Source organism: Esox lucius, chromosome 10, assembly GCF_011004845.1.
Source record: "Esox lucius isolate fEsoLuc1 chromosome 10, fEsoLuc1.pri, whole genome shotgun sequence".
Lineage (NCBI taxonomy): Eukaryota > Metazoa > Chordata > Actinopteri > Esociformes > Esocidae > Esox > Esox lucius.
The window spans coordinates 17,659,980-17,685,485 of NC_047578.1; the positions used below are offsets into that span (position 1 = coordinate 17,659,980).

Below are 25,506 nucleotides of genomic sequence, written 5' to 3' on the forward strand. Positions count from 1 at the left end.
GAAATACATGTTATTAGTAATACATGTTATTAGGATAATGTTCTGATAGTTGCAGGTTGACAATACAATCACCACTTTTAATTAGCAGGTTTTCATTGGATGGAATTGAAGTAAGTACATAGTTCCAAGCCAATGCAGCTAGTTTTCAGGTAAGGCTACATTTCCACATTTCCCTCTCATCTTTCTGGTAGATGTATAACCAGATTGGTGCCCCTCTCCTCCCAGCTCAGACCTGTCCCAGCTAGTTGAAGCAAAATTTTTACTTGAAAAGGTGTCATCATAATGGAGAACTATTATAATATTATATAATACTATATAAGTACTATACCTAATTGTTACCTAGAAATTATTTAGATAAAAAAACTGGGTCTTTCAAAAATGAGGGAGACTTGAATCTTGAATCAAAGGTATGCAGAAATATAAAAATAAAATCCTACACGATTCAAACTTTCGCTCACCACTAAACACATGCATAGACACATTTCTGCAAAAATTAATCAGTCACCACATTGATGTGTGTGTGTGTGAGAGAGAGTACAGTTGAGAGGTGTGTGTGGGTGGAGAGCCCTTAGTGTGCAGGGACCTGCTGCTCCCAAGGGCCATCACATCCTGTCTGCTGCTTGGCAACATGCCATAACCATGGCAACAAAACCAACAAAAGTGCTTGTATAGTCTCTAGCTAATATATAGACATATCTGTGTGATTGTATGTGTGTGTGCGTGTGACTATGTGTGTATATGTGATCACACCAATCAGAGGCGTCCGAGCTCAATATAACTTTGCATATTCACACAAACTACATAGACTAAAGGATATATAACATATAGAAAATAATTGATTGCCGTTGTAATGATTCTGTACACTGTAGGTATTTGGATAGTTACTGGCTACACTGCTATTAACATAGTTATGATATTGTAGGATGTATACTGGAGGTATTGGGATAATTCTGTAAACCTCCTAATACAGCATTGCTCCTCTTTCTTTTTTAAACAAAAACATATTGTAATTCTACTGTATTTGTCATCAGCAGTCACAAATAACAAATTCTTCCATGGTTTTGTTTACCAAATGAACAATTACCATTAAACATTTTGTAAATAATTCTGATTATACACTTACATGTCGAGACATTACAAATCCCACAACAGTTACTACCATAGAACATTCTGTAAATATTTCAGATTATACCTTTACATATCGACACATCACAAATCCCTACCCAATAGACAACGTTTGGATTTTGACGAATTCATAATATATGCAGCTCAACTTAGCATACAGCAGGGGGCAGCAGAATCATATTCACATGTAGCAACTCTGTCAATCGGTCACGTCGTTGTCATGGTCACTAACATTGTATAGATGCCGCAGGCCTGCATTTATATTGATGACCAAAAATTGAACAGTGCTAATGCCTTTAAACATGGACTATTTACAGTTTTGTCTGATTACACTATATGTGCTTGGAAATTAGTATGTAACAATGTTGTCACTAGCCAGTAAAGTAATTAAGGAATAGCTAGCTATGCTAATTTTACCTAGAAATGAATAGGTGGACTCCAAACAATAAGAATTGTATTGCATCTAAAATGAATTTGGTAACATCCAAATGATGACATGGGTTTCAGGTATTCATTATTTGGCTTCTATAGATCTTTAGTAATGCACATTACACCACATTTTCATCAGCTCCCTTTTGAGGAAGCATTAAATAGAATATTCAGTTGGTATCGGCCCCAACTCGGACTTGCAAAAATGTTTGTGACCATTCGTATTAATGCTACCGTTTTTACACTAGGCCTTTTCACACTGCATTGTTCTTAGCCCCGGGCCGATACAGTAATTCGTCAACCTAGATTAGCAAGATACACAAAAGCACCACATGATGGCAGCATAGTCATTTGAAAGGTCATTAACCAATTTCAGCTTGACTTTACACAACTAATAAATGTATACAGTATTCACTATGTATTTATCAGTCATAAGTGCAAGTCAAATAGAACAGTAGTTTAGCAGTGACAGTTAAAGTGATCGACCAGTTCTGTAACACAAAAGAATGATCGTAATGTTTTTAACAAACATTGTCACTTGATATATAGCCACTCCATTTGAGATTTAATTTAAAGAAAACAAAAGAAAACAGCTATTTTTCAATGAAAACGACATTTAGGAGATGTGTTTATTATAAAAGGAGCTAGTAATGAAACAACATTTTTGTAAAAAAAAATTTTAGGGCTGAATTTTATTCATTTTCAATTTAGGGATAGCGATTTTACACATAGTCAATGACAACTTTTATTTGTCCAGTTCAGATTTCCCATGTCAGTCAATATTTACTGGTATGGAATGTCTTGCCCAAGTAATTTCCTAAAGAACATTATTACTGAATAATATGATTTAAAGTATGTTAAGATGATTTGGGTATGACGTGATCTTCATTGAAACAAGTGAAACTTTTCGATATATGTTCAAAATATTTCCTGAAATAAATTGGTTTAAAACGAAAAACATATATTTTATATACATGGCTCAGGTTTGTGACAAATTATAGGATTGTAAAAAAGACGCCTTAATGAAAATATACGATAATTTGTGCAATAGAGATTTAATGCATTTGGCCTATAATCTTTATCTTAATTCAAATCAATTATTGATGTTTATACTGATACACTGATTGATGTACGTTAATAACGAATTTTTGTAAGAAAATCATATGACATCGCGTAGCCCATCTATAGAGAAATAAAACTGAAAGACTGGAATAATATTATGATTTAGTCCTTAATAAAGTAACATGATGTTTTGATTAAAAAAATAAATAAAGTTCCGACCCTACTTGGGAGTTTTTCCTATCCTCTGTGCGTCAATTCTTGTTGTTGCATGCTCTTTGAGGTTCCATTCTGGATGTCTGCAAATGCACATTGTGACGACTGCTGATGTAAACAGGGCTTTATTAAATACATTTGATTAATGTACCTAAAAAAAAATCGAATAAGTTTAAGATATTCGATCCTACACGATACAACAACAGAGTATCTTGTATAAAATAGTTTTTCAGTGATCTATGAATGTGTTTGATGTCTCGCGTTTTAGACGGTTTTGAAAGGATTCATTAGGCAATATAAGCACATTGGTTTGATATTAAGCCTAATACTACAACATCTGGTTGTTTGTACGTTTTGGGCGTGTTAACTGTGGGTGCCAGTGTTGTTAATAACGCAAGACCAACCGTAGCTGGGTCTCTTAAACATATAGGCCTATGTGCTTTTTGAACATTACTTTGCTTTCCATATGAATACCAGGAATTTGGGAATTTCCAGCATAAGTCAATTTTCAAAAATGGCGGTAAATTAGCTAGTGGTAGCCTAATTATTTAAAGACCAAAAACAGCCCTGGCCTCTCATTTCAATTTACTTTAATACTTAAAACTATCGAATGAAAGAACCGTACCAAGAATCTTGTTACATGGGCATGGCTATGCATGCTATTATTAGTTATGGATCCATATAGGCTATCTACCATTGATTTCAATTGATTTCCAACGCAAAAAGTAATAAGAGCGTTAATTGATTTTTGTGACAGTGGTATATTCTAATATATGCACTCAAAATATGACTATAGTTCGCCAATAGTAAATTAACAATTTAGTAAACCCACACCTATTCACACCTCTTAACCCTGTAAGGGACGTCCAATCTAATATTCTATTCTGAACACCATTGGGACAGGAGAACAAACCAACAGATTTCCAAATTTGTCCAACCGCTAATTGAACGTTGCAAAGGTTAGGAACCTTAAAGCTTAATCACGAGCGCTTTGTCCGTGCTTTCTACTTCATTAGCCCAAGCTTCCATATCTTTCCTCCTCGGTTCCAACTGCTGTAATAAAAAAGGCCTCATGCTGGCAACTCCGTCACCCAGGTTACAGGCCTTCCGACCGACTTCTTTAACCTCAAAAGCAGCATTTATCTCATTACTCTGTATATACTGAACAACATAATAACGTTACTGGAAATGTTGGGGTAGGCCTAGTTGCAAGATAAGAATAAAATATTCCTAGACTAATAAAACGTCTACCTACAGTACATATTGTGTTTCTAAGCGAGATGTCTCTGAATCATTCTGAATCATTTAAAAAATGATTTAGTCATTAGCCCATTAATCTCGGAATGACAGAGTCTTCTCTGATGTCTACTAGAAAGTTGTAGCTAGCTTTCTTTCCTTCCGGTAAAGAAAAAAAATGATATTACATGGCGTCTGGTCTATCGTGCAAGTCGAATTTCACGAACTGCTACTTGTCTAAACAAATTCCATACATTACATTTTTAAGATCTCAAAAAAAAATTACCCTCCGTACATTTCTATAAAAAATGGTGGTGGGCTAGCTGAAAGACTATTGACTAGCAAAACATACAGTTGTTTTCCAGTGCTATTACATTTTGAACTTTTGAGGATTTACTTCTCCAACCAATAGAAACGTTAGCTACTATTTACAGAAGCCAGCTTGCTTCACATAAGCGAGTTACGTTCAAAGCATCAAACTCAACTGAACATGCTGTCAAATGAACAGTTTCTATACAACTTAAGGAGTTAAAGATGTGATGGAACGGTTGATGAAAAAAAGAAATCACAGAGAAAATATATTGACTGATATATTGATTTATTTAGGGTGGGATAACGCCCCCCTAAAACAGACATAGCGACGTACCTGACCCACCTTATGCCCCAAGTAATCCTTGTTACTTTACATAAAACGAACGATCATAAACGTTTACGTATATCACATTTTAAAACATGCACGTAAAGTGTACGTTTGGACTCACTGATGGGTGGTTTGCGTGTATGGAATTATTGCATGGCTATATAATCAGAAACGTACAATCTTTCAGAACAGTTTTCAGCGTTCCCCTAATTTATTCAATAAATAGCATATGCATTAGTGGTCCATTTAGCGGGAGTTATAAATAACTAGTGCTAGGTAGGCCACCACAGAGAAATTGCAATGCAGTGTGAGTGATACACTGATATTTATTCGTTTGTAAACAACGTCTCATCCAGATTTGGCTTCCGCATTCAACCAACCGCGGATTTGATTTGACAAGATTTTGGCAGCTAGTCAGAGGCTCAAATCTGGCACCTGTCGCCCCTTTTCAAAATGAAATTAACTGTGAAAACACGTAATTTGTCAGCAACGTAATGCCTCGGCCACACGTACAACAACCTTGTATAAAATTTGATGTATCCGTCAACTATGTAGGTGTGCAAAGTTCACCATACATATCAGGCCTGGCTCCAGGATGAAATGACTGAGGGGGCATTTTTCATAAATGAGGGGCATATTTTATTCATATACCATTGGCAGTGTTTATGGGAAAACAAAACGGAAGGGGGCACAGATTATTTCTGGAAGGGAAATGGAGGGGGCATTTTTCATAAATGAGGGGGCATATCTTATTCATACACCATTGGCAGTGTTTATGGGAAAACAAAACTGAGGGGGCACAGATTCTTTCTGGAGGGGCAATGCCACCCCGTTTGCCCCCCTTGACTTGTAAGCCCACACATTATTTTCTAGGTACCGTGTATAAACAGGACATCCAGAAGTTCAGACACAAACACTGATGTAGAGACTGTGTGGAATCTTGGCTCCAAGTCTGAATTTTAAGCAATGACACGACTTCTCTCCACCTCCCCTTCCCTTACCAAACGAGACCGGAATATTATTAGCTAGTCCACATAGAAAAGAGCAGTTCTATGGTGGTGGTAGTTGGGAGGACTGCCAGTGTCTAAAGCGAGTATGAGGAGACTGGTTGGGAAACTACAAGTCAATGCAAACCTGATTGATGAACTGGCGAGAACGGTTCAATTGGGAATATCTCCGCCATTTGGAACAATTATGTTGATACAACTATTTGAAACATTCGCTGAAAACATTAGCTCTACAGAAACAATCTCACAAATGGCCCCTTTAAGATAGACCAGCAAGCCCATTATTTTCTTTGCATCTAGCCATTTTACTCATCTTAAAAAGTTAAACCATATCTATGAGACATCTCTAAAATGTAAAGCTATGGTCAGTCATTCAATCATTATTCCTTGGGTGAGTATAGTGAAAATGGCACACTTAATAGTTTTACCCCCCAATATCATACTATTTTAAATAACTTAAAACCTCCACTACATTGTTCAACATAAATATTAAACCCAGGATGAGTGACTCTTTTTCTAACAGAAACTCTACTGAGACCATTTTTTGTTGTTGATAGTACCAAATTAAAACACTTCTATTGTCAAGTTAGTTCTGTGTTGCAATGGAGAAATGAGAGACTATGTTAATTTCTGTTAAATACTCTGAACTGTATTCCAGTCAGGACAAAACTTGCCTGAGATTGACTGTTTGTACAGAAAATGCTTCTGTTGTGCAAACCCACAAGTTAAAGAACGGTACAGGTGGCTGGTCACAGACAATCCTACAGGTGAAGATGTGGAGGTCCTGGACTGGCATGTTAATATATGGTCTATATATTGTTATGAGGCCGGTTTGAGTTACTGCTAAATTCTCTAAAATGATGCTAGAGGCAGCTCATGATAGAAAAAATAACATTAAATTCACTGGCAACAGCACTAGTAGACATTCGTACAGTCAGCACACCAATTGGATGTGCCCTCAACACTTTACACATCTGCAGCTTTGTTTTCTGTGACAAAACTGCTTATTTTAAAGTGGGCCTTTATTGTCCCCACAGTCCACACCTGTGTAATGATCATGGTATTTACTCAGCTTCTTGATATGCCACAGTTGTCAGGTTGGTGGATTATTTTGGAAGGAGAGAAATAAGTAATACTTTAAAATATCTATTATCCATTAATATTACTTGAAAAAGTGTCCCATTTTACAATAAAAGGTATCCCCTTTTGACAATTGCCAAATAGCCAATTCGGGAATGGTGAAAATGTCAGTTATATAGAAATTCAAAGTAGTATGAAAACCGTTTATATTAACTTTTATTCATAATTACATTGCACTGGAAATATGTCCTATAAAGTTTTTATTTTTAAATAATCTTAACATTATTAACTTCAAAATGTTATGTGATTTCTTTTTCAATTATGCCTTCATGGCCTAATGTCATTGCATGTGATCTCATGGCCAAAATCCTGATGTCACATATTGAACTCACTGATCACTAAAACAGAGACAGATTTTTGATGATGTTGTTGTACACAAACAAAGGTATCAGTGCAAAGTTTAAAGGGCTGCCTCTAATGTTTATGAGACTGAATTCAAACAATAACATGACTTGTCTCTTGTCCCCATAACGAATGAGACAGGAATAGTATTTAGCTAGTCCATGTTGGTTTAGGGTGGGAGGATTGTGCTGCAATTGTCTAAAGTGAGAATGAGGAGACTACAAGTCCTTACAAACTGATAGACAGATTGGTGAGAGAGTTTCAATAGGGTTTATCTCAGGCACTCGAAACAATTTAGTAGAAAGTATATTTGAAGCATTTGCTTAAACTTTAAGGGCAAATGTCCTCCAGTCATTAATGCTTGTATTTATGCTAGCAGTACAGTAAAGACCAAACATTTGACATAACTATCCCATTTTGATACATTTTTGGAATACACACCCTACATGTTTAAATAGCTGGCAGCTGCAAGACATTTTTACCAATCAAAAATGTAATTCACCAATATGACTCACAACCAAAGAACATTCATCCATCAGTACCAACATTCTCAGGCCAGCTCATTATGCCTTGGCCAATAAAACCTCAATAAGTTACAGAAGCAACCAACAACATTGCCACAAACATACAAATTAAAAAAACGAAAAAGATCTCACCTTGTCTAAAAGTGACCTGACCCTGTCACTCACGTCCCCACCAATCACAATCAAAAGGAGGTTTAGATGTGCAAGTTGTCTGGGGAGGGGGGGTGCACTTCTCTCTCGGTTTTAAAAGGCTTGATTAGGATGTCACTCTTATGTTTCTGATTGAAACCAATTACTTGTTTGCATGTGGGACTTTTCAGCTGGAAATAGATTTTTAATAGATGGTCATGTGGCCAGAATGCACCTCTTAAATGTGTGTGTGCAAATGTGTGTGTGTGTGGGGGGGGCGGGGGGGGGGGGGGGGGGGCGTTGTTTGCATTCTCAACGTCCACAAACAGGAGCTCACCCTTCAGCACCACGCGTCCCTGAACATGTCCACCCCAAGGAGCTGTGTCTTCAACACCACACAGCTTTGGACGGATCCCCACCTGAAGAGCTGTGTCTTCAGTGCCACTTCCCTGGGCAGATAAACATCTGGGAGCTGTCCCTTCAGCACCACATATTCCTGGACTTGACAAGGCAGCAGCTGCAACAGATCTACCTGTTAAGGACCACAGGGCTCTCACACAGAAACACACACAAATCAGCCTCATCTAATGTGTTATCAGTATAACATCAACACTTGTTTGTTGTTTCTCTGAAATGTATGCAGGGGCAGAGACAAACACACTCAGCCAAATGGTACGTTCATGCCCTCTGCATAGTTTAGATGCCTGGATGCAATAATTTATTAGGATGCCACTGGATGTAAAAGCATTGAATATGTTTATGGACTAATGCTGCATATTTGGATATTGACTGCTATCCATGCAGTAGATATGGCGATAGCCTATTGTTTTCTGAAACTTACAAGGAGGTACGTTTTCCTTCAAATTCTTAATCATTCTCCTTTTCATTCAAATCAGAGCCCCTAAATTTGAATATTGGCGCGACAGGGATGTAACCCACACAGACTAGAGACGAGTGGGGGAGCGTGGGAGACTGCCAGTGTATTTTTTTTTCTACACAGATCAACGATACATCTGTAGAGCATCTCGCCTCAATATGAAATACTTATGTATCTACATTGTGGTGATGTACTGAAAATGTATACTCTACATTGTAAATCTATACGCTATGTTGCTGGTTCAAAATGTTTTGTAAATCATGTCAGAAATTGAATTAATGAGGAAAATAAATTTGAATTACTGTATTGAAAAAGACTGTAAAAATCTAAAATCAAACATATCAAATCAAACATAAGCGGTACACTCGACCTCAGCTTTATACTATGGGCCAAATTAATTCGTATAATTCCGTGATTCCATTCACGTTTGTTTTCTCAGTCATTCTTGGTAAAACTGGTTTTCTATTTCCATTGCATAGCGCGTGCGTAGTTGCCCTTTGTTGTCTAGGCCTACTTTTGCATATTTTTCTCACGCTCCACCGCAAAACATGTTGGTCTCGTCTGGTACAGCCGATGATAAAACAATGGAGTGATATTGCATGCGGTATGCTGCTGTCGAAAAGGTCTGAGATTGTGATACAGGCTACGACCTGCAAGTATCTGCTTCTCACGCATGGTATCTTGGCAACGTGTGTCTCTGCGCCTGTGTGTGTGTTTGTGTGTGTGTGTCTGCGAGGTTGTAGAGGAGGGAGGGGGCGGGTCAGATTGATAATGAACTTGAGTCATCTCATCACGATTCTGAAAGTCTCTTGTTAAATGCGATGGATCCGGGTTCCCATGCATTGCTTAGAGAAAACCGGGCCATTGTGTTTTATCCATAGCCCATTAACTGCACTTTCGGCGGCTTCCAAAATGAGCCCCGTGGCCCGCCCCGCTACCAAGCATCGGTTGGCCATCTGAGCCAAGGGAGAGCGGTTTAGGCCGAACATGAAACAGTGGCTATAAGGTGGGTTCCAGGAAAACATAAAAAAGAAATGTTTGAAGACAAGAACATTCTTTTTCATTTATTTAAGGGGTTAGCCAGTAGCTACAGTGATTGAACCCCCTATTGAACAATATTCAAAGGGATTTCTAAGCCCCAACCCCATGCGTGATTACCATGATAATCATGCAGCCAGCCCGCAGACTGCCTCCCACAAACTCACATTCTTGGACGTCTGAACTTGGGGCTGACAGTTTATGTGCCCTGTCCAACCTTTACTACCGGATGAACTGTATGTGCTATATTGGTGGATTGTTGATTACAACCAGTGGTCAATAATACAAGATAAATATTTATCTATCAAGATGTCTAAACAATATGAGCTATATCATTACATTTTACCAGGTGTAGGCTATATCTTGTACATATATTTAACCAGACCTAGATCTTAGTAATAAAGTACAACGTCAACATTAAGATACCTCAACAGTATGTAGATTTAACTATTAGCTTACTTTTGGTCCAATAGAAGCTCAAATCATATACGTGAGTGTGTATTTGTTATGACTGATGGGTATAGGCCAGAGGAATCGTATGTTTGTGTGAAAGTAAGAGAAGAGAGGGCGTGCATGGTCGTGTGTGTGTTTTTGGGGGGTGGGTGGGTGGGTTGAGCGTATGAGCAGGTTCACATTGTCATTCCACCAACATGGCTTGTTCATTTCGGAGGGTGGGGAAACGATGTTACCGCATAGTCACAAAGGGGTGGTCCTTGGCAATTGTATATGATTTCGGACACACGAAATCCACACCATAACCATTTTGGAAACTGAAGATGTCTTAGGCAAGAAGAACGGACAGCCCCAACTCTGCCTTTTATACGGGGGTGGACCGGGCTGTCGGTGGGAAATATTTCTACCACCATAGCTCAGAAGAAACAGGGGGACCCGGTTGATTTAATACGAATGGATGATGCCAGGCGACGTCACCATCAACCGTCGCTACGAAGCTCAAGAACCTGCTGATATTATTCTGAAGGTGCTGATTTCGTTCATCGCTCTACCCCGGCAGTCTTGAGAGGTGCGTGCCAACCACACTCGATCCACCCTTGTCTTCTGAGGGTAAGAGTCGAACATTATGGAATTAATTAATTTACGGACGTTTTCCTGACTGATGTTGCCAGCGCAATGGCTTTATGTATATCCAGTGACTGTTCTACATAGCCTATGCGTAATGAATTAGAGGTTCTATGCTTGGTAAAAGCCATAGCCGCAGTCAACAGGGGGGCTACTGTATATAATTACAGTTTATGGGAAACTTAATGATTTAAAATAATGGTCAAAACCTTCGCTTTTACAGTTCCAATGTTCATGAATCAGATTGACTCTCCTCTCACGGAAGGCTAGTAGGCCTACTATAGGCAACACTGCGCCACCACAATTGACATTCATGGAAAGGTAGAATGAAATACAAGAGACCAAATTAATAAGTGTCCCAACACGTGATGCATCTGTAGTGGTATGATGAACTAGCAAAAAAGTAGCCTATGTGAGCGATTGCGCATAATTTAATTATTTTGGACAAAGCCATTCAGGCAAAGTTTGCCTTGGGTAATGAGTTGGAAGGTCACGCTGGCTTTCTATCTGATTCAAATCGGATTCACTTGATCATATGGCTCTCCATCTTCCCTTTTAACTTCTCGTTTTGCATGTGTTGTGATGGTATCTTGACGCCTATAGGCCTTGGAAAGATATTGAGAGATAAAACTTCATACTGTAGTGTGCTTTTCGTGTAGGATATTCGCGATTTATTTTAATGCTTTTGAGAAAACCTATAGCCTATTTACAAACGCAAATTTTCGACAATAGAACATAAAGTGCCATGAGTTCGTTCAAATCCCGTCATAATGTGTGGTCTACGTAATTTATGAGTCACGTGGTTATCATGGACTGAAACAAATTATAACAAAATTAAAAAACAGATATTGAGTAGGTCTAGATAACTTAATTAATACATATTTTATGACTGAAGGCGAAGTGGCATGTAAGGTATTCCTTTTAATTATTTGGCAATATCTGTATTTGTGTCAGTAGCTCACTAAAGCCTACATAATGTAACTTTTGTCGGATGTATTGCTTAGGCCTATACTGTATCGAGCAAGACTACACTGGCAACACCAAAACATGTCTATATGATTGTTATTTTATATATGGACTGTTAAAAGATTGGTCTAATGCATAAAAGGGCTAAGAGTAAAAAGCATGCAAAAATCAAAAGATTATTATATGATTACATGAACCCAGCTGCGCGCGGACACAACACATGGGCTCGAGCGGCGTGGGGATTACAGAGCAAAGCGCTTATGAGCCTGTTACGTCATGTTCAACCTCTGTGGGGAGGAAACAGAGAATTCAAGCACCTAATGTTCACTTTCTGTTTATTGAAACAAACAATCGTATACGAACGGTCTTTCTGCCGTACAGAAGGTCATCATCCGAGTTAATTATTTTTTTGTGGCTATTAGTCCAATTTTGCCTCGATTCTACAAAGCGCACGCTATTGGAAATACGTCGCACCCTTTTCAAATAATTGTCTGCCAGTGTGCTGTGAAGTTGTTCTCCGGCGATTAATTTCTCGATTCAACCCCCACCATGCCTCCTTGTGAAATGTGTGATTACTAGTATCGGGGAAATTTGGGGCTAACTCCTGATCTGATTTGGAAAGAGGTTGATTAAAAACCTTTAGGATTGTGGATCAGAATAGGCCTATTAAAACGTGACGTATATTGTTATGCTCTAAGCTAGGTATTGTTAAGCTTTTATAGGTTTTTCCAAATTGAAAGATTAAATATATATATTTTTAAAAGAACATTATCATTAACTATTATAGCCTATGCTAACTATTTGCTAGGCTACTGACTTATTACGTGCAGCATAACATTAAGTTTAGATCATTTGGTGTTGCCAAATAACATGTTCCTAAAACAGGGTGCATCGGTCTATATGCTGTTAGAATATATATAATCATAGTTGTTATTGTTGATGTTACGCAATGCATGGAGGACAGATGCACACTCGTCACTAATTCCGGATAACACTATTGTTTTATAGAAGCGTATTACTTTCTCCAACCCGTTTGGAAAAAAAAGGATCAGATACATGTTTAGTTGTGGCCTTTTCATTGACAATTCTTTAGATTGTTTGAATTTAACATGACACGTGAATCAGGCGATCTCATACCCCCCCCCCCCTACACACACACACACACACACCCTACACACACACACGCACACACATGTTTCGGATAATGTATAATGTGAGCACGGGGAGTATCGTGCTTTGCTCACGCAGGAAGTGCGTCTTACTGCAGTTCTTTTCATTCCCTTGACTTTCCATTACCAACGGACATTTATAGTTTTCACAGACTGAAATATATACATGAAATATATTTGATGTCGTTATTTAATCGCTGCATCTGAATGTGTCTGTATTATTTGTCTGGTATTGTTCTGTTCCACTTTTGGTCACTAACCTTTTATTCTTTCAGTTTCAGCACTTACGCCTATAATAAAAGAAGGAACCTACTACGTTGCCCAGGTAAATGTATTTCTTAGTGTGTAGAAGTGTATTATCTTCAGGTAAAACAAGTGGCTTTCTATCTTACAAAACGTATCCCCTAGTTACACACATGCCGACTAACGTGCGCATGTACGTGCACACAATAATCTCGTTCCAACCTAATATCGAATTCAAACAATCAGAGACATGCTGTGTGGAACTAATTAATTGTGTTCACTCTTTCATTAGGCAACTATTGATGATGCTATGTGACGAATGTAACAATGAATCTTTCACTGAAATTGTATATCAAGGTATCACGCCTTATTGTAGGCTTACATTTATACGTAGCCCTATTAATATCATATTTAACACTGTAAAAGAAAGGCTTTAAGTAAGACGTTCAGGTGAGATATCAGTATATTCTGACTGATGATTTAGGCTCCCTCGTTGATAATGGTTGTCATAATAGGTCATGCTAAAATTACGAAAATCAACATTTGAGGAGCCACACCAATCAACGCTTTCAATAATATGGATCACGACCTTGATATTCGATCTTTCCTATGCCGTATAGTCCAATGTTTATAGAAGGTTAACTTGCAAAATTGTCTTCCACTTCTAAAACAAAAGGTACACTGACACATCAGTAGGCTATTTCAAGAATCACATTTTTTCAGTTTATTAGAAAATGTATTTGTAGTATTTGAGTCGTCATACATAATTAGATCCAAATAGTCAGACATCAATTAAATGATGTTTATTTTAGGCGTGTTTAGAGTATAATAGTTATATATCAGATGTAATGAAATTCATACTAAATTTGATCCGATTAACACTACTGAAATAATAAGAAATTCATATGAATTGTGTTGTTACAGAAAACACCCTTAACTCATCATCAAGTGTGTTTTAGCTGTGCATCTTCCCTTATGAAATACGTTACTTAACTGGTTCTGTTAATAAGGATGCAATGTCAATTTTTGTAAAGAATATACATTAAAGGTCTAAAGCCAATTTATAATCGCAAAATAAAAAGCTTCGAAATAAAGCTTTTCTGTTATCAACTCAACATTATGGGAAAAATAAATTATCAGTTTTTTGTTTAATATTAACTGTTGAATTAATTCACAAAATCTGCTTTATACTAAAATTATGTAGGCTGATTATGAGTTCAAATATTCGATTGCATATTAATGTGGACACCCAGATGCGGAAGCATACGTAATTTAAATAAGGCACGATTGGTATGATACGGCCAATGCACTTATTTTGTATTATGTTACTATTACTATTTCTATTGGAAAAAGATCTTTCAATGTAATAGAGTGAAGTGTATCTAAAAGGGATATTCAATAATTTCTGCTTCCCATTGCATTATAAAATGGAAAAACAAAAGTTCTGTAATTCTTCTAACCTTTAAATCAGAACGTGTTCTCAGTCCACTTACCTGGTAAAATGTATGTAGAAAATATATATTATAATTGCATTAATTGTATGTGTACCTGCTCAAAATAAATATGAAATGCCTTGGTATTACCATTATTCTAAATAATAATGAAAAAGAATAACACATTTGTTTTTCTTTATAAAATAATGCATGAACCTATTCTTAGTTTCTATGTAAACTTCAACTTGATTTTAGAAACCTCAGAATATATTATGAATCACAAAAATTCAGATTGGGCAAGTTTAGTCAAAAAACGTATAGTTGAGTGTAAGTAATTTAGAACATTACGAAACAAAACCCTACATAAACATTATGTAGCCTCTGTAATAGTTACGTGAAATGATATTGAAACTTTTTGCGAATATAAAATGAAAGAGATGAATGTGTATAGTATGTTTGTAGTTACCCTACTCCATATTTCATTATGCGGACATACATAGCGTCCATGGTTTTTACACTTTTGTATAGTTAAGGGTAATATTTGATTTTAATATATTGGAAATGAAATGTTCGTGCGCAAGATTACAATGCATTTGTGTATTTGTTTGTGTTATACTGTTGGCTGCTCATCTCAGCTAGATGAGACGTCACACCTTACTGCAGACACTAATTGAAAAGCATCGAGTTCTCTGGCGTCATCCGGTCATCTCTCTCACACACACTATCGCTCTGTTAACAAAGGCAACCCAATTCTGATGTTTCCACTAATTGGTCTTTTGACCAATCAGAACAGCAATTCAACCAGTTCCATCACATAAACAGTCTTTCACGCTTCTACTTATAGTTAATGACACAAGCAAAAAATGAAGCAGCAATGTTCTTGCGGAAGGTGCTAAGGTGTTCTTAGTGTGTGTGCGTGTGTGTGCGTGCGTGTGTGTGCGTGTGTGTGCTCTATTGATCTCCATCGATTTTAACAACCAAATGGTAAAAGCCAATACAGACCTCTGCCATATTGTCCACACAGTCTATTAACAGTCTAAGAAGTGCCTGTAGGATACTGATGTGGTGATTAATAACAGGCTAGACTGACAGGCATATGCCAGCACTATTATATTTACTTATTATTTGCCATTAGGTGTCAGCAGTCATTTTGTGAAACATTTAAAACGCATACCTTCTGCTCTCACCACAGGCAGGTTGAGTGCTCAGGCCAGGTCAAGCGGCGTGAATTTTTCCCCTAATGGAATCTCATCAGGAAATGATAGTTGATTAGGTCTAAGTCTTTATAATGTGTAATTGATCTCTTAATGAATTAACAGCTTTACTAATTTTGGTCTACAGTTAGGCCTTGTTGCTAGTTATCTACTTTGATGATAGTCAACTACAACATAATTCACAACCTTGGCAACATGATTAGTCACATTATTCACAACATTATTTGTTAATGTATAGATGAACAATTGAATAGATCCAAAAACCATGTCTTGCTTATGTGAGTACATTCTTTTATTCGACAGGTGTGTTCAGCCTGACTGCTAGTCCTCACTGAGGGGGCCCGTGGGGGTCCTGGGGGACCAGAGGGGTTGGCTGTTATCTTTGGTTATCTAGCTGTATGAGTGGTGTACATTCTTCATAAAGCTAGATAACCGAAAGTAACAAGAATCCCATTACGCTCCTGCAAGGCCCGTCCTATCATGTTCACAAACAAGAGAAGATGGCTGAAGTCCGTTTAGTCACACTGAAGGTACAGTATGATGTCAGACTCAAAGGTCATGTGTTAAACTCACATTAGGATGTGTGGTCATTTGGAGGGCATGGGTTGGGGGGGGGGTTAAGGTTAGGGTTCTGTGCTATACTTAACTTAAAAGCCACATCTTTCTACTTTCAGATTATTTTTTCAGCTCAGCGTGTTGATAGCAAACGGGACTTTTAAATTGTAAAATGCGAACGCCATTACGGTTTGATTTCAAATATGTTTCCTTTGGGAAACAAGCTCTTCCTGGTGTAACTATGAAGAAGTCTATGAGTAAAAGCTACAACTTTATTCCTGTTAGTACTGTAAACACTGAGAATCAGAGCGAGGGAGGGACGGAACTATCTGTCTTTTCCACTGCAGTAGAAGACAGTGACAGACCCCCTGCAGTCTGTACTGCTCCATCTATGAGCCAGAGGGTCCAACATCTATCCATGCACTGGCCAAATCTCTCTCACACCATCTGTGGGCCAAACTTGTCCCTTAAAGACTGAGGAAGCATAAAGGAGATTCAGTAGAATGGACAAACAGATAGGATATGTATGTATGGATTTCTGAATCCACATTAACACACTTTCACGTGTTACTTGATGCAGAGAGAAATGTACACATCCATTATAATCCATCATCTTTATCCCAACCTGCGTCCCTACATTCAGGGTCCCTACATTCAGGGTCACTGCGTTCAGAGTCCCTGCGTTCAGGGTCCCTACATTCAGGGTCCCTACATTCAGGGTCACTGCGTTCAGAGTCCCTACGTTCAGAGTCCCTACATTCAGGGTCCCTACATTCAGGGTCACTGCGTTCAGAGTCCCTACGTTCAGAGTCCCTACGTTCATGGTCACTACGTTCAGGGTCACTGCGTTCAGGGCCCAAACGTTCAGGGACACTACGTTCAGGGTCACTGCGTTCAGGGTCACTGCATTCAGGGCCCCAACGTTCAGGGTCACTACGTTCAGGGTCCCTACGTTCAGGGTCACTACGTTCAGAGTCCCTACGTTCAGGGTCACTACGTTCAGGGTCCCTCGGACAGCTACTGGTTTTACATACAGTACCTTTCAAGCAGAGGCCGTTGGGTCTTTGGCAAGTTCCATCTCAAGTGGCAATTAGTTGCGCTTTGCCACCATTCAGGCACAGACCAGGCACCCACAGATTTAAAACATCCTCCTCCCTGATCTACTCTACTCCTGTCTTGCCATCTCTCCTAGCAACCATGCCATTGTTTATAAAGAGACGTCCATCTTTCATGCGTCAACAAAAAATGAAGTACCTCGCAGTTTTTCTATGAAAAGAGGCCTTGAGGCAGCTTAGTTCTCCTCTTCCGGCAAACTGTTGTCCACCAATAGAAAATGTTTGGTGTCTGCCAATCAATTAGCCATTGCCAATGTCTCTGTCATCTTCTTGCCAGGCTTTTGAAACAACAGGAATTTGGCAACCCTAAAGGTGAGAGGCAGTTCTTCTAATAACACATCTTCAAGTGCCTGGATACAGTACTTACCTGTGGTATATTGGCAATATACTGCAAACCTGAGATGCCTATTACTGTTGTAAACCAATTACCATGGCAATTAGAACCATAACAATTTATGTGATGTCATACCCGTGGTATACACTCTCATACACTACTGCTTTTAGACCATTAGGTTTCAGGATTTGAACCACCCAGTTTATAATAAGCAACAAGGAGGTGTGGTATATGGCCAATATACCATGGCTAAAAGCTGTTCTTATGCACATTACAACACAGAATGCATACAACCCTTAGCTTTGGTATATGGGCCATATACCACAAATCCTTGAGGAGCCTTAGTATACCAGTGCAATACGAATAGTACAAATATTTCTTGCTTGTGGTATACAGTCATGTATACCATGGCTTTCAGCCAATCAGCATTCAGTTCGAACCACTCGGTTGGTAATATTTACTGGTAAAACACAACTCATTTGCTGTTAATTCACTGTTAAGCCGTAGCTGGACACTACGAACTACTGCATGATGAATTGTCCACTTAGCTGGGTGTCTTGTGAAAATGCTCAGTGTCTTTGCACCATTTATTACATTATCACTATCATCACATTGCTGTTCCCTGTTCACATACACTGATCTAAATTTAAGATAGATTTTGTTAGCACATTAACACATTTTAATTTGGTGATCTTTTTGAAACACTTGCCACTGTTTTGTGTATGTCTGTTTTTTTTAATAAAGACAGATTCAAACATGGAAATATCATTCAGTGATTGGGATTTTTTGTCACTGACAAATGATCTGAACTCATGTTTTTGCTCTACTGTGGGCCACCGTACTTTCTCCTTCCGTACTGCCGCCCTTAGTAAAAAAGGATTTCCCCCCACGTTTCTCCTTTCTCAATCTCTCTCATTCATTTCATCTTATTCTTATCCTTTTTTCCCAGCCTGTATTCTCAGATGGTTGGTTCTGATTTGCATGCATTTGCATAATGAATGTCATTTGCATGCTCAGGGGCAGACCATACCATGAGAACGGGCATGTTGGTTGTTTGTGTGTGCGTCTGTGTGTGTGTGTGTGTGTGTCTGCATGTGTGAGTGCATACACGCATGTGTATGGAAATAGTGTGCGGAATCTCACAAATATAGTCACATCATCTCGTTGTTCATTCATACTGTGTATATCAAATATTAGGCTCTGTATTTGTGTCTTTTTATCTCCTTCCCATGTTTCTTAAACACGTGAAACGTGTCAACATGGATGTTTGTACTTCTTTAAACACACGTGATACGTGTCAATATGGATGTTTGTACTTTTTTAAACCCATGTGACATATGGATGTTTGTGCGTGTGACTTCATTTGTGGGAACCTTAGAAGCACATACATGCATACTTTGCCTGCTGGCCAGTAGATCTGACAGTCATCATTCTCTCTCACCCCATTGCCTGTCCCCATCTCCATGTCCTGGTAACCATTTTGTAATTCTCTGACTAAACGCGAGAGATAGAATGAGGGAGAAAGAGAAAAAGACAGACAGAGAATCCGTTCTCTTTTCTCAGAATCCTTCACTCCCTCCATCTCTCCCCCATCCTAGTTTGGCCTCTTCTCCTGCACAGTCACATCCCTGCTGCCACCATCTTAGAATAGGACTGAGACTGGCACAAAATGGCAGCAATGGAAAATGATCATAGGTAGTGTTGTTTTTAGCGCCCTGTTTCCCAACCCAGAGAATGCCCCCCGCCCCGCCATCCCCCCCTTGCCTTCCTGGCTGCCTCGAGACAGCGTTAATTACGGGCAGTGTGTTAATTGCGTAGATCGCGCCGAGAGACATGAGGGGGAGAGGGGATGCGATTTGAGTTAATCACGAAGCCAGTTGCTTTATGTCTTTTAAGCTGGCGTTCTAAGGAGCAGCTGTGGTCCTCCTTGTCCTCGTGCAATACGATAAGACATCAAATGGCGTCGATCTGCCATTTTGTGGATTCGGAACAGCTTGTGAAGAGGAATGTATTTTACCTGACTGATTTCAGCGACATGAATTCAATCAGCGGAAGGCGTTTTAATTACGTGTGCATATTAATGAAGTAACACTGCAGGTTGATTTGCATATGGGGCATGCAAGCGCTTTATGTTCATAGAGCATGTAGATGAGGATGGTCTTGTTAGATCATATGAAAGATAACTCGCCACACACAAGCGCGCACACACAAAAATACATACACACACTGTCTGCTATGTTGTACAATACCCTCACACAGAATAATTCCTCACAGTTCTGGAGCACATGCCTCAATTCACAGACATAATTTCACAAATATCCCTTAACAGAACACATACATAATGAGCAATTTATCCACATACAGTTGCACCAACAGCAGTTATATTTTGATTGAACTTCAATCCATGTTTGATTTTTTACATATAGGAATTAAATACTTTCAGGAAGAGTAGTGGAGCAAATACTATACAGTACCAGTCAAAAGTTTGGACACACCCATTCAAATGAATGAGTAAGTGTGTCCAAACTTTGGACTGGTACTGCATGCCATAGTGTTTGAGACAGAATTTGTTCAGTCAGGAAAAGAACTACAATACATTGCTCAGAGGAAACTGCCTGAGTAGTTTTAGTCAGGAGAACTACAATGTATAATTGAGAGGAAACAGATTCAAGCTAGATGCATCGGCCTACATACCTAGAATATTAAATCACAAACTGATGAGATGTATAACAATATCTGGTAGGACAATTAACACGTCAGGTAGTGTTGATCACTCTCTCCATGTCCATATAAACTCAGGGGACCAACTTGCAAGGAGAGAATTAGAGCTGACAGAAAGAGACAGGAGGAATAGGGAGCTCTGCGAGTATGGGGGGGGGGGGGGGGGGATTAGAGAGGGATGGGAGGGAAAGCAAGGGAGAGGGAAATGGGGGAATGGGACATGGGGGTATGTGAGAGAGGGGGAGAGAAATGGGGAAAGAGCGAGAGGAAAGAGAGTGACCGAGAGGTGAGAAAAAAGAGGGGAGAGGGGGTACGAGTGAACCAAGGAAGAAGGGAGGGAAGCCGGCGACAGTGAGATCTCAATAGTGAGAGGCTTTCTTTGTGTTTCCGTGTGAGGTTTATTTTGGGGGGGGGGTACAGCTTTGCCTAGTGCAGCAGACAAGCAGGGCATTGTCCTCCGCCAGTGCGGCGGCACTTGTGGCATAACGCCATTATTTAGGCCACTGGAGGGAGAGGGGTCTAGAGACCGGCTTAACCAAAACGCCAATTAGAGCCGGCTCGCCCTGATTAATGGAGGGGGGGGAACTGGTAAACAATGCCGTCTATTGTCGGCGTAGCCCCCCCCAAAACTCCCCCGGAACTCCCCTGCCCCCCGATACCTTTGTTTGCCATAGGAGTCCTTAGAAGCCTTAGATTAACATGGTGCTCTTGTGTAGCCTGTTCCTCGCCCTCTCCTCGTCGCATGAATCCCAAGCTGAGGAACTAAAGTGGAAGGCCGAGTTTTCCCTCGCTGTCAAGTTGCCGATCAAGTACGGTAGACACAAACTTGTACGCGCGCATGAACCCCAAAAATAAACTCGTCATAATGCTGAATAACAATCACGATTCGTTTGGAAGGAAACAGGACAGGGTCCGATAAATGAAGTTTAGGTTGGTCTTTAATAAGATTGACAGTTTTTAGTGTGTAATTATAATCCACGTCTTTAAAAAAATATTTGCTTGACGAAGTAAGCAGAGAATTGGGTCGGCCTTAATGAAACAGTATCCTTCATATGTTTGCGCTGGCGTTGTAGCTTGGTTTTAACGACATACGGTCTCATACTCGGTGTCCACATTTCCATACGTCCTGCTTTATTGTTTATTTAAAGTGTATGCACTGAATAATTAGCTCGCTGCATACTCCAATCAGGGGCATACAGGCGTGGGTTGCCAAGGGGACCTCATCAGGGCCCCCGCCAGCCACAAACAGGACAGAGACAAATAAAGCGTGGGAAAACACTCGGGGGCTTAGACAATGACGGTGGCGGGGAGACGGAGACTGGGTTGGGAGTGGATGGGGGGGTGGGGGGGGGACTGGGGGACTGGGTACGGGTCTGTTAAGATGGGGTGGAGAGGTGGGCAGCTTGTGTCTGGACTGTAGCTACTAGACATGTGTCTCATTGGGGGGGGGCGTGGCGTATTGCAGAACTGTCTAGCCTTGTCTGTGTGTGTGTGTGTGTGTGTGTGTGTGTGTGTGTGTGTGTAGGGGTGTATAGCTAAGGACACGTGCATTTAATCAGTATCCCGACATAAATGGCAGCTGTACTGCGTTGTATCCGTCTGCATTCGGGTAAAATGACCTATTTAATTTGGAGACACACATCGCGCAAATCCATCGTTATCCTCTAAGTCCTTGGAGGTTCATACCACCTCAGAAAGTAATATAGCTCTATGTAATATTAGCTTGGATCCCTGGGATCCCTGATTTGCCCACATAATATCCTGGTCCTCGTGGTGTTTTGAGTCTTTTTACATGATCCCGTTGCCACAGTCGGTGGAACTGTAGCCCTGGACGACCCTGTGCTCTCCGGGCCCCTTGACCAGTTTTCTTAGGCCTGAAATGTTTGGATACATACACTATGTCATTGGGACAGACACTTCATTAAAAAGCGCTAGGTGAAGCAGGCACTATACTGCAGATCCACTTACTCTGAGGAGGTTGACAAAAGGGTGTGAACTCTAGGCTACAATTAAATCCTATTATAACCTAAAGCCCCACTGCTTCAACAAAAATACTGCAAGCTGGCCTGTTAGCCGCAGGCACTTTTTCAACCTCTGCTCTCTTCCCCTCCCCATAGGTGACCTGTCACACTGAAGTCTCGTCACGACCAGCCATCTAGCTCTGCCGGAGGTCCGATACGCACGGGCAGCCACCTCACCGACGTCCTGGCCTAAATGAAACCGGATACCATAATGCTGCCCCAACGCTGAAACCTGGAAGCACTTTGCAGACGTTCAATGATCTCCCATTGACAGGCTGAACTACGGGCGCATGCCTGGACATGCCTTATACCTCCACCATGAGGTAATGTACTGTGGCGTGGACACCAATGGATACTCAACCGCAGCTGCTCCTGTTGGCCCGGCCTCTACAGACTGGCTTCTGAACCTTTGGATACAAACCAGGGTTGAAACGAACTGGGCTATCACGAACGGGTGTGTCTCTGGCAACTCCAGCTCACAGAACTGGATCGGGTTATGGACCACGGCAGTTGAAAAGCACATCCAAAACCAGATAGCGGCACATATGGAAGGGCACTGGACTGGCGTACGGAACATCCGAGTGGAGGTCACATGCATCATCAGTCATGGGGGGGTGGGGTGGGGGGGGGATGTATGAGGGTCTTTTGGAGTGTGTGAGATGTGTGTGTGTGTGCATGTCACACGTGTTTCAGTGGTACACTGTGTTCTCTGAGAAGGCTCCACACACAGCTGGATGTGTCACATCTGCAGTGATTTCCACACGGGCCGGCATGCTGATCTGTTCAAGTGTGTATGTGCGTGTTTGTTTGCGTATGGACACACAGCCCAGCTGAGCGCTGGGATTATAAACCGCTTCTATTCCGACATGCAAGCACACTTACACACACCACATATCGTAGGACGGGTCTTGTAACCATGGCATTGTAATACAGGATATTGGAGTGACAACATAGCAGTCAGATAATGTCCACTGAATAAACAGTAGAAACGCAACATGCAACAATTGACAGTTACAGTTCGTATAAGGAAATCAGTCAATTGAAGTTAAGTAATCAAGACAGATTTGTGCACAACATTAGAGAGGAATAAGCTTTTGTGTGCATGGAACATTTCTCTGATATTTGATTTCAGCTTGACTTCAGCACATGGGACCAAAATCACATTTGTTAAGTATATACTCATATATAACACATGCAATTGATTAAAATAGAAGCATAGAAATGTGCTGAAGCAGAATAGAATAATTACTTACGGTTGGCATTAGATTGACATTATTAATTGAAAGATGAATATTACATTAGTTTATTTAGAATTCCAAAATGAGTGTGGATTTTTGTGTGTTAATCATTTCTATGCATTTTTTGAAACCTATGCAAATTAGTAGCAACAAAGTAGCAATTTTATAATGCTATTATGGGTCAATTACATTCTCATGGTTTAGATTTGTAGTTCTACAGCACCATAAATAATTTAAATACTGTAGGCTGATGTGAGACCTTAGAAAAGTTCAATATAAAAACTATAAAATATAACATGTTCATAAAACAAATCCATGTAGAATTATAAACATTGAAACATCTATAGGTCTGAACAATGAAACATCTATAAGTGAAATGGATTTATTAAAAATATAGATATTTCCAATAATCTTTAAATGAAAATTCTATGCAACGTTTATATTTTGTAACATTTTGTAATCACAACATTTGACTATCATTTTGAGCAACTGCAATTCATATTCTGATTTATGTCAGGCTTTAGAGGGTTTACTTCTACAGTTTTGAAAATCATATTTGTGTTTTTAGACATTTTAATAACTATGCAAACGATGTATGTTAAATATGTCTCACAGTGAGATGTTCTTTACAACTGAACAAGTTGTTTATCCTACATTTACAGCAAAGGTGCACTATACGAGCAAGTATGCAATATGCTATATGTTATGAAGATCCCTGTATATAATGGGTAACTGTGCAATGTTTTGTAAGGAATGTGCAATCAGTGTGAATGGGTGCTCACAGATAAGTGTGAAATAGAAATCTGTGTATTTATTATATAGAAAGGGTGTAATAGGTATGGAGAAAGAATGCACTATTTTAAGGGATAATGCAATGTTACAATGACAGTTGGATTTTAAGATGTTTGCATAAGTGAACCAAGGCCCACAAATTCAACCCTGAATTCTGAATCCTGAATCCTGAACCTATGTGACTGATTGATGCTTGTACCATGGAATGCGTACTAAGCGTGATCAGTTTACCTAATCAATAAATGTTTACATTGAAAAAGATGTCTTGAAATTAAATCTATTCACTTAGTTCAGTGAACCTATATATTTGAATCATTTAATGGTTGAGTGTAAATTTGCATTCATAATTCATGAAGTAAACAAGGATGAGCTGTGATGTATTTGCATAATTATTACCATCAGTAATTGTGAAATTGCTCATGAGCGAAAATGGGTACCCATTTTTGCGTACTATGTCATCTAATTTCAATATTTCATCAACCAATGCATATAATATATCACAACCAGCAGTTGTATTGTAAAATATCAAGTATGAACAGTTAATTGACATCCCCCCTTCCAATCCAACACGCTTCAAAGAATCATTATAACACTTGTCAGTAAAAAAAACAATAATTCTCAGAAAATCTGATGACGATCACCATCATCTTCACTGCATCAAGTTTGTCCAATAAGGTAGGCATACACTCATTCTTTAGGAGACCTACAGCTGGGGCAACACTGAGGGACAGTTTAAAACCAGGGAGAAGTGTTCTGAACAAGAACATAAGCACACTGACAAATGACCAATGTTCACACGGTTTGAAACCAGAGGCTGCATCTGTGTGCCATGAAGGGCACTGCTACAGGGGCCGCCTGAGCATTAG

General features: G+C 39.6%; 1 long non-coding RNA gene across 2 annotated transcripts; it reads left to right on the plus strand.

Annotated features, from left to right (window-relative positions):
- The first annotated feature begins 10,541 nt into the window (after nt 1-10,541).
- On the plus strand, nt 10,542-24,899 carry LOC109616199. 2 transcript variants are annotated; one of them, XR_002197298.2, is made up of 4 exons: nt 10,542-10,824; nt 13,250-13,299; nt 16,168-16,394; nt 22,707-24,899. It is a non-coding gene; the product is annotated as an uncharacterized LOC109616199 (long non-coding RNA). The 2 variants fall into 2 exon arrangements; XR_004576232.1 differs by having other exon boundaries at nt 10,542-10,783.
- Nucleotides 24,900-25,506: the final 607 nt, after the last annotated feature.